The sequence below is a fragment of the Sardina pilchardus genome, chromosome 12 (genome assembly GCF_963854185.1).
Source record: "Sardina pilchardus chromosome 12, fSarPil1.1, whole genome shotgun sequence".
Lineage (NCBI taxonomy): Eukaryota > Metazoa > Chordata > Actinopteri > Clupeiformes > Clupeidae > Sardina > Sardina pilchardus.
In genome coordinates, this window is record NC_085005.1 from 13,843,728 (window position 1) to 13,851,227 (window position 7,500).

Consider the following 7,500-nt stretch of genomic DNA (forward strand, 5'->3'; position numbering starts at 1 on the left):
ATCAGCTGAAAATGGGTGTAACGCGCAAGTACAGGGGTGGAGAGGTGCTAATAGCGATTGATTAAGTATTCCGCCATATGTATGAAAACAGCGCACGTCTATTTTGCGTTGAAAAACTTCCGCCTTCTGAAAGCAGGTGTAATCCAAATTGCGGTTAAATGCATCTATTAGAAAAAGGTTTGGAGACAGCTGAATCAATATTCAGAGCATCAGTTTTCTTCATTGTACTATGTCAAAAGCAACCTTAACTTTTGTTTGCCTCTCTAAAATCGTGTTTTCTCTTTCACGACATAGCCTACACTTCCCAATCTGTTAGACAAGCATTAAGTCATATCCTTAGTCTACGTGCAGTAAATAGTTCACAAGTAGACTATTTTTTTAAGTGGATTATTAGAACTACTAGGCCTACTCTGTTTGCCGCAGCTCGTTGACATCTCTTTGTATCATGTATGATCGCTAAACTTTTCTTTTTAATGTTGCAATATTCAACTGCGCTTGTAGTTCGAGCTCTACACACGCAGTTAGCGTTGTAGAGGGGGCGGGAACGGGCGGAGATGACCGCTGTTAACGTAATGAAGTGACAGCTTAGTAAATTCTGCGCAATATAGCAAAGCACAGCGTTCGCAGTCTGCGTATACAAAAACTCGCTGTTAGCGCTGTGTTAGTACATCTGGCCCTGAGTGTCATACCAACAAGCCTGGGTTTTTGGGCTCGTGCTCAGGGTGAGGCGACTACACTCTCCCTTCGCCTTCATAATTGAAATGGTCCAAAGCCAGAATACATCTTTTTATAATTTCTCAGGTGTGTAGCGTACAAATAAGAAGACAAATACGACGCATTTGATGAATAGACACATTGAGACGCCTTAATAGTGTTATCAGAATGAAATTCCCCACAGTATCCAAATCAAGATGGAAGACATGGCTGCCAGCCTAAAACCCAGACAGCAGTGAGCACAAACAGACAGAGAGATGCAGATGCCACCCCCCTTCTGATAGAGAGGTGAAGGAACAGAGTGAAGTAGTCTACCTAACAGAAGCCTCTTTCTCTCTCTTCCTCTCTCACTTTCCCCTCTCTCTCTCTTTCTCTCTCTCTCTCTCATCTCTCTCTCTCAGCCCCTCTGTATTTCTGTCTTCATATCTCACTTTTCCTCCCTCTCTTCTCTCTCTCTCTCTACAACTCACACCTAGCCTAGTTGAACCTCATTAGGCAATCAAGCGTTAGGTGAGACTGTACCTGGGCAGAGCCCAGAAAGAGGACAACAGATCAAAGAACACACATATGTGACCCTTTAAAGCGAAATCAGTCACTTTGCGCACAACGTTATGAAGAGAAAATCCACAATTAACAAACGTCTGGGTTAAAACGTTGAATTTCACGTTTTCGCATAATTCGACAGTATACAGTCTACAGTTTCATATCGTGAACTAATTTAACCGAAAAACATACGTCTTGACTGTTAAACCCAGCGAATATTCAACACATTTGCAGTCATTCTTGTTGTCCACACTGCTTAAAAAAGGTGATTTCTCCTCTTCTGGCATATCGTGACAGGAGAACCATGTCAACTTTGGATGCGGTTATCTTTAGCGATAGTTTGTGTAATACCCTCGATATACATATCGTTTGAAAGCTTAGTTTATGGCCGTTCACGTGAGGACAATAACTTAATTTTGTAAATTTTACTGAAACGATTGGTTTCGCTTTGCAGGGTCACATATATGTTCTTTGGGATGTCCTATGTTGTGATGTACGTGTGTGTGTGTGTGTGTGTGTGTGTGTGTGTGTGTGTGTGTGTGTGTGTGTGTGTGTGTGTGTGTGTGTGTGTGTGTGTGTGTGTGTGTGTGTGTGTGTGTGTGTGTGTGTGTGTGTGTGTGTGTGTGTGTGTGTGTGTGTGTGTGTGTGTGTGTGTGTGTTTTCAGGCTCTGTCTGATGCAGGATGTTGTGTCAGAGAATACTCCATTTTCCAAACAGCAGCTTTTTTAAATCACCAGAAATGGCCGAATAGTCAGGATTAGCGTCTGTCTCTCTCCATTTCACTCTCCCGCCCTCCCTCCTCTCTCTCTTTCTCTCTCTCTCTCTCTCTCTCTCTCTCTCTCTTTCTCTCTCTCTCTCTCTCTCTCCCTCTCTCTCTCTTTCTTTCTCTCTCTCTCTTTCTCTCTCCCTCCTCTCTCTCTCTCTCTCTCCCTCTCCTTATCCCCACATTTCTGCCTGCTGTCTCCTAGAGATGTCTCTGTATTTTTTCTGCTCTCTTTCGTCTGTCTCTGTCAATCCTTTTTTTTCCCTTTCTCTTCTCTCTCATCCTCACTTTCCTTTTCTCTCTCTCCCTCCCTCTTTCTCTCTCTCTCTCTCTCGGGGAAGGGGGTGGAGGGCAGAGAGAGGATTGCATTTCTGTCATAGCATAGTGTTTCCTTTTTGGCGTTGGCTGTATGCCAAAAATTTAAATCGCCCTCTTTCTCTCCCCCCCCTCTTTTCTTTCTTCTCCCTTGTTCTTTTGCTCCCTCACTATGTGAAGACAGCTTAATGAGTACAAGTGTGTATTTTCTGAGCGACAGAGCTCTGTGTGCATGTGTGTGTGTGTGTGTGTGTGTGTGTGTGTGTGTGTTTTAGGTTGCATCATTATGTGTTTGAGTAACATTTTGCAGATAAATATCACGTGTATTTGTGTCGTGTGTGTGCTTTTCAAAGTTGCACCTACATACCCATATGAATCCAGGTCATGCCCAAGTTACGTACTGTATATGAATCTGGATCAATAGATTTGTGTGATAATTGTCATTCTGTATTTTACTGTGTGTGTGTGTGTGTGTGTGTGTGCGCACATTTGCCTTTGTTAAACAGCACCGCCCAGGTTTGTGCTTTGAGGCTTGATCTGGATGTGGTGTTTTGGTAATTTAGCCCAGTTTCCACGGCAATACAGTTGAGAACCCCCCCTTCCACTCCCACCCCCATTACAATCCCCATCACCCTTTAACCAATCAGCATCTAATATGAGCTCTTTAATAGAAATAGGAGAGATGCCCGTAGGCATCGGATAATGAACTCCGTCTCAAAAATCACTCTCATCCTCTGTCAGCCACACCAAGGGTTGCAGTTCAATTCTGTTTAAACACATTTGCGTGGGGCTTTTTAATCAACGCGACCACATGCACCCAGATAGAAAATGCACCCACAACCAAATGCTTTTGGGGCCCAAAAAAAAAAAGCCTGTAAATGGATAGATGTCAATAGTGAAGGTCTAGCAACAAGTAATAATACATATAGGCAGCAGAGCCTGACAGGGTTGGTGTGTGTGCTTGTTGCTTTTTTCTCCTCAGTGTATTAATAGAAGCAAATGGTTTGTTGAGAGATGGATGGATGGACGGATTGATAGATGGATAGATAGATAGATAGAATAATAGATGATTTGATGGGCGGTAGAGGAAATGAGGGATAGAAAGATACAACGGAATGAGTGTTTAATAAAGAGAAGTACTGTGGAAGAGAGTGGTGGGGAATATCTTGCTCACAGCCTGCTTGTTGTTGTGGTTAGCTTTCTGTTGTTGTTTTGTAAATGAATTCAAGACAAGAAATACACAATAGTTGTTCTTTCATTTAAGGCTTTTGAAAATCGAGATGGAAGAGTGGGCTTCACTCGGCACACTTCTACTCAGAGTTCCCTAATCTCATTAGCCACTTCTATATGCCTTGTTGCTATGGGGACTAGTTATGTATACATTTTGGTGCTCCTCACATATGTCCAAAAGATAGAAACAATTTGGGGCCCCGTAGTACAGTGAAACGCTCAGCGTCCTTGTACCCCAAAGGGGCCCAGTCAGTGCCCAATGGGACCCAGGTTCGAGTTCGGCCTGAAGTCATTTTCATTTCCAAAATCTGCTCCTCTTTGTCACTCATTTCCTGTTATTACCCAAAAAAAAGTGTGCAGTCATTGGTCTGTAAATGGGAAACAGAGACATTCAGACCGGACCGTACATTATTCCAGCCAATCAGCACGTCGCCTCAGAGCTGAGGGTAGGGGGTAATATAATTGAAATTGTTGGCTAATTATAGCGATTATGTCCTGGCGTTCTGTTGGTAACGATATGCCCTTGCAAAAACATGTCTTGTGTTTTTAGCCCCGATCAGCCTTTTTTTTACCTTTAGCACCTAAGCTTTCCATCTGTCTGAGAGCGAGGTGAGAGGGTTAGCGTGGTCAGGAAGGCCACTTATGGGTCGAGTCGGCGGTCTCAGCGTTGTGTCAGTGAGCTTGGCACTGTGGCAAGGATCAAAGAGCTCAGAGTAAGATGTCACATCTAGCTCTGGTCTAATGTCATTGTGTGATCAGCCCTCTCCACCTTGGCTACAGATGCAGCTCAGCACGCGCGTGTGCGTGTGTGTGTGTGTGTGTGTGTGTGTGTGTGAGTGAGAGAGAGAGAGAAAGAGAGATTCTAGCTCAATTTTTTGCTTCTCTCCCTCTTACTCACTCTTACTTTCTGTATCCCTTTCTCTCTCCCTCTCTCTCTCTCTCTCTCTCTCTCTTTTTCTCTGTGTGTGTGTGTGTGTGTGTGTGTGTGTGTGTGTGTTAGAAATTCTGCCTAAGGGGTAATCCACAGCCTCTGCTCTTTAGACTTGTGTGCCACAGTGAGCTGCTCTGCACTCACCTCTTTGATAGGGTTGGTGTGAATGTGTTGCAGAGTGCAGACACACATATATACACATGCACATACACACATATACTCAAACAAGCAAACAAACACACACACACACACACACACACACACACACACACACACACACACACACACACACACACACACACACACACACACACACACACACACACACCCCTCTGAGGACAGAGGAGAATAAAGTAAATAAGCCTGGGGTCACCATTCACTCACACACCTGCAGGCTGCTGTGTGTGCGTGTGAGGGTACGTGTGTGTGTGTGTGTGTGTGTGTGTATGAGAGAGAGAGAATATCTATTGAAGTGTGTGCTTGTGTGTATGTGTGTGTGAGAGAGAGAGAGAGAGAGAGAGTATCTATTGAAGTAGATGACTGTATGATATCTACACCCTCGGTCATACCAATCTGATCACCACATTGTCCTGCGTAGAGATGAAATCCTTAAACCCTTCTTGCTGTTTTCAGATAGATAGATAGATGATAGATACTTTATTGATCCCCAAGGGGAAATTCAAGACCCTTAAAAGAGAAATCCAGCGAGTTTTCACGTAGATCTCCGTTTCTCAAAGTCACCGAGTACTATTGGTATGAAAAAAAGAAAAACAGTTTTAGTTAGCTTGAGTTGCTACAACCAGCCGCTAACGCAGCCAGGCAGCTACAGTGCTACACTGTACATGGGAGCTCACGAACATACATTGATTTTGGAGTCCGTCTTCCTCTGACATTATTATGGGAAAGTCATTACTGTGTGATAACCACTCCCATGTTCTAATGCCTTGTGGAAGGTGCTAGAGGTCAATCAAGGCCCACATATAATACTTCTAGACTCCGTTAAAGCTTGTTAGTAACCCCTCTGGAAGGTGCTAGAGGTCTATGAAGGCCCACACTTCTATACTCCGGAAAAACTTGTTGGTAACCTCTCTGAAAGGTGCTAGAAGTCTATCAAGGCCCAACACTTCCAGACTCCTGAAAAGCCTCTACTCCTCTGCCGTCACTGCACTTAACTCTGTCTCGTAATTAAGCACTGCTGCGAGATACAAGTCCCCCCTCACCTGGTGACCTCTGCATTTCAGGACATCCTGTGTAATATATATGGCGACAGTGCAATGTACTGATTATCAGCAACCCTGACTATATGTTGCTTCATTTATTACTGATATATTATGTCTGTGGGTGGGGATTTGTTGTGTATCTGAGAGCATACTATCGGTGTAACCTACATACATTACTCTTTTGAAATCATACTCACTCTTTTATATATGTTTATATTGTATGTGCTAAATAACCCATGTATATGTACAGCATGGGTTGAAGATTCTATTTGTTGTCTTTCCTCCGTATGTTGTCTCTTCCCCGCATGTCCTATGCAGACTACATGATATCAGCCCGATTTTGCCACGATTTTGTCGTAGCCGACAAATTTACAATGTGATGCCTGAATATGAAAAGTCAGGAATATCACTGGAAGACGAAGCGTCTTGTAATGTGACATATTCAGCGATCCACGGTTTATTGTCTGAAATCTTACATGACTCCATGATCAAAAGTCTAGCATAACAGAATTGTTGGGGAATCTCCTACGACTCCCATGTTGACACTGACACTAAGATGACACACAACGAGAAGGCTACGGTAGATAAGCTTCATCATCTTGTAATGTGGTTAGTCTTCCGACCAAGAAGCAGGCAAGAATTTGCCACCTAGTCTGACATGGTCAATTGTAAAAGACCATTGTGGAAGACAAAAACAAATGTGTAATCTGCAGGCCATTAAGGAGATGCTCTAGATTTTGCTGCACCACTGTGCAGTTACAGTAGAGGAATTCTGTTCTATTAATTATATTCTATTCTACTGTATATTGCCATAAGGGGTGCATGCGTAAATTACCTCCGAGCACACTGTTTGGCAATTTGGAATTATCGTGTGTTTATTCAGAGCGTCACACTCAGAGTGTCCACAGCGTGTCAGATTGAATTTACGAACGCATCCGGGATTATTCCCAGAGTTGATGATCAGAGCTACAGCAATGCCATGCTATGGGTGTCAGTAGTGGTCATAGCAGCACTTATAATGTGCCTATGTCATACGCTGTTAAGCTGCAATATCAACAGTGGTTATGGGAGTCGTTATTTACCATAAATGTTTAGGGTGACATGACGTTGTTATATCATTTGGATGAATCCGTCATAAACCTTATAATGGTACATGGCATTTGCGCAGACATGTTTATGGCTTGTGTTAGGATTTTTTTATGACTGAGGGTCCAACCAGATGTGTGTGTGTGTTGTGTTGTATTGTGTGTCTGTACATGCGGATATGTACACTGGTGCTACAGATAGCAAACATGAATGTTGAAATTAAGTATGTGTAATTATGTACTGTAAGTGTGAAATAGTGAAAAAGTACAAAAAGACAAAAGTTAGTATTATTCAATAGCTGTTCATAGGCCCAATAATAGCTTATTGTTTTTTGTTTCAAGGCTTAACAAGCAATATAATCAGTAAACCCTATAATGGTTGAGATGGGCTGTACGCTGGTTAATGTTTCATAATAATGAATCAAAACAGACTGTCACTGGTGCATGACTGAGACAGACAGCAGAGGGAACCCAATCCTGACTTCTTTGTGGCGGTTGAGTTTTTCCAAATCATGTCTGGAAACATGATGGCTTAAGTCCACCTTTAAATAATGTCTTATTTATCAAGTAAAAAAAAAAAAAAAAAAAACCCCCGCTTTGCTACACTTGTATTACTGACTGTGGCCGACGTAGCCCTGATCAGCATTCAGAGCCCCTCCACCCTCACCGTGCTCTGATTACCAGCCACAGAGAGCAAAC

At 42.9% G+C, this 7,500-nt stretch overlaps 1 protein-coding gene across 3 annotated transcripts in view; it reads left to right on the plus strand.

Annotated features, from left to right (window-relative positions):
* The window catches only part of phip (pleckstrin homology domain interacting protein), a 60,764-nt gene that overhangs the window by 12,756 nt on the left and 40,508 nt on the right, over nt 1-7,500 (plus strand). The gene's annotated exons all lie outside the window — the stretch shown is intronic.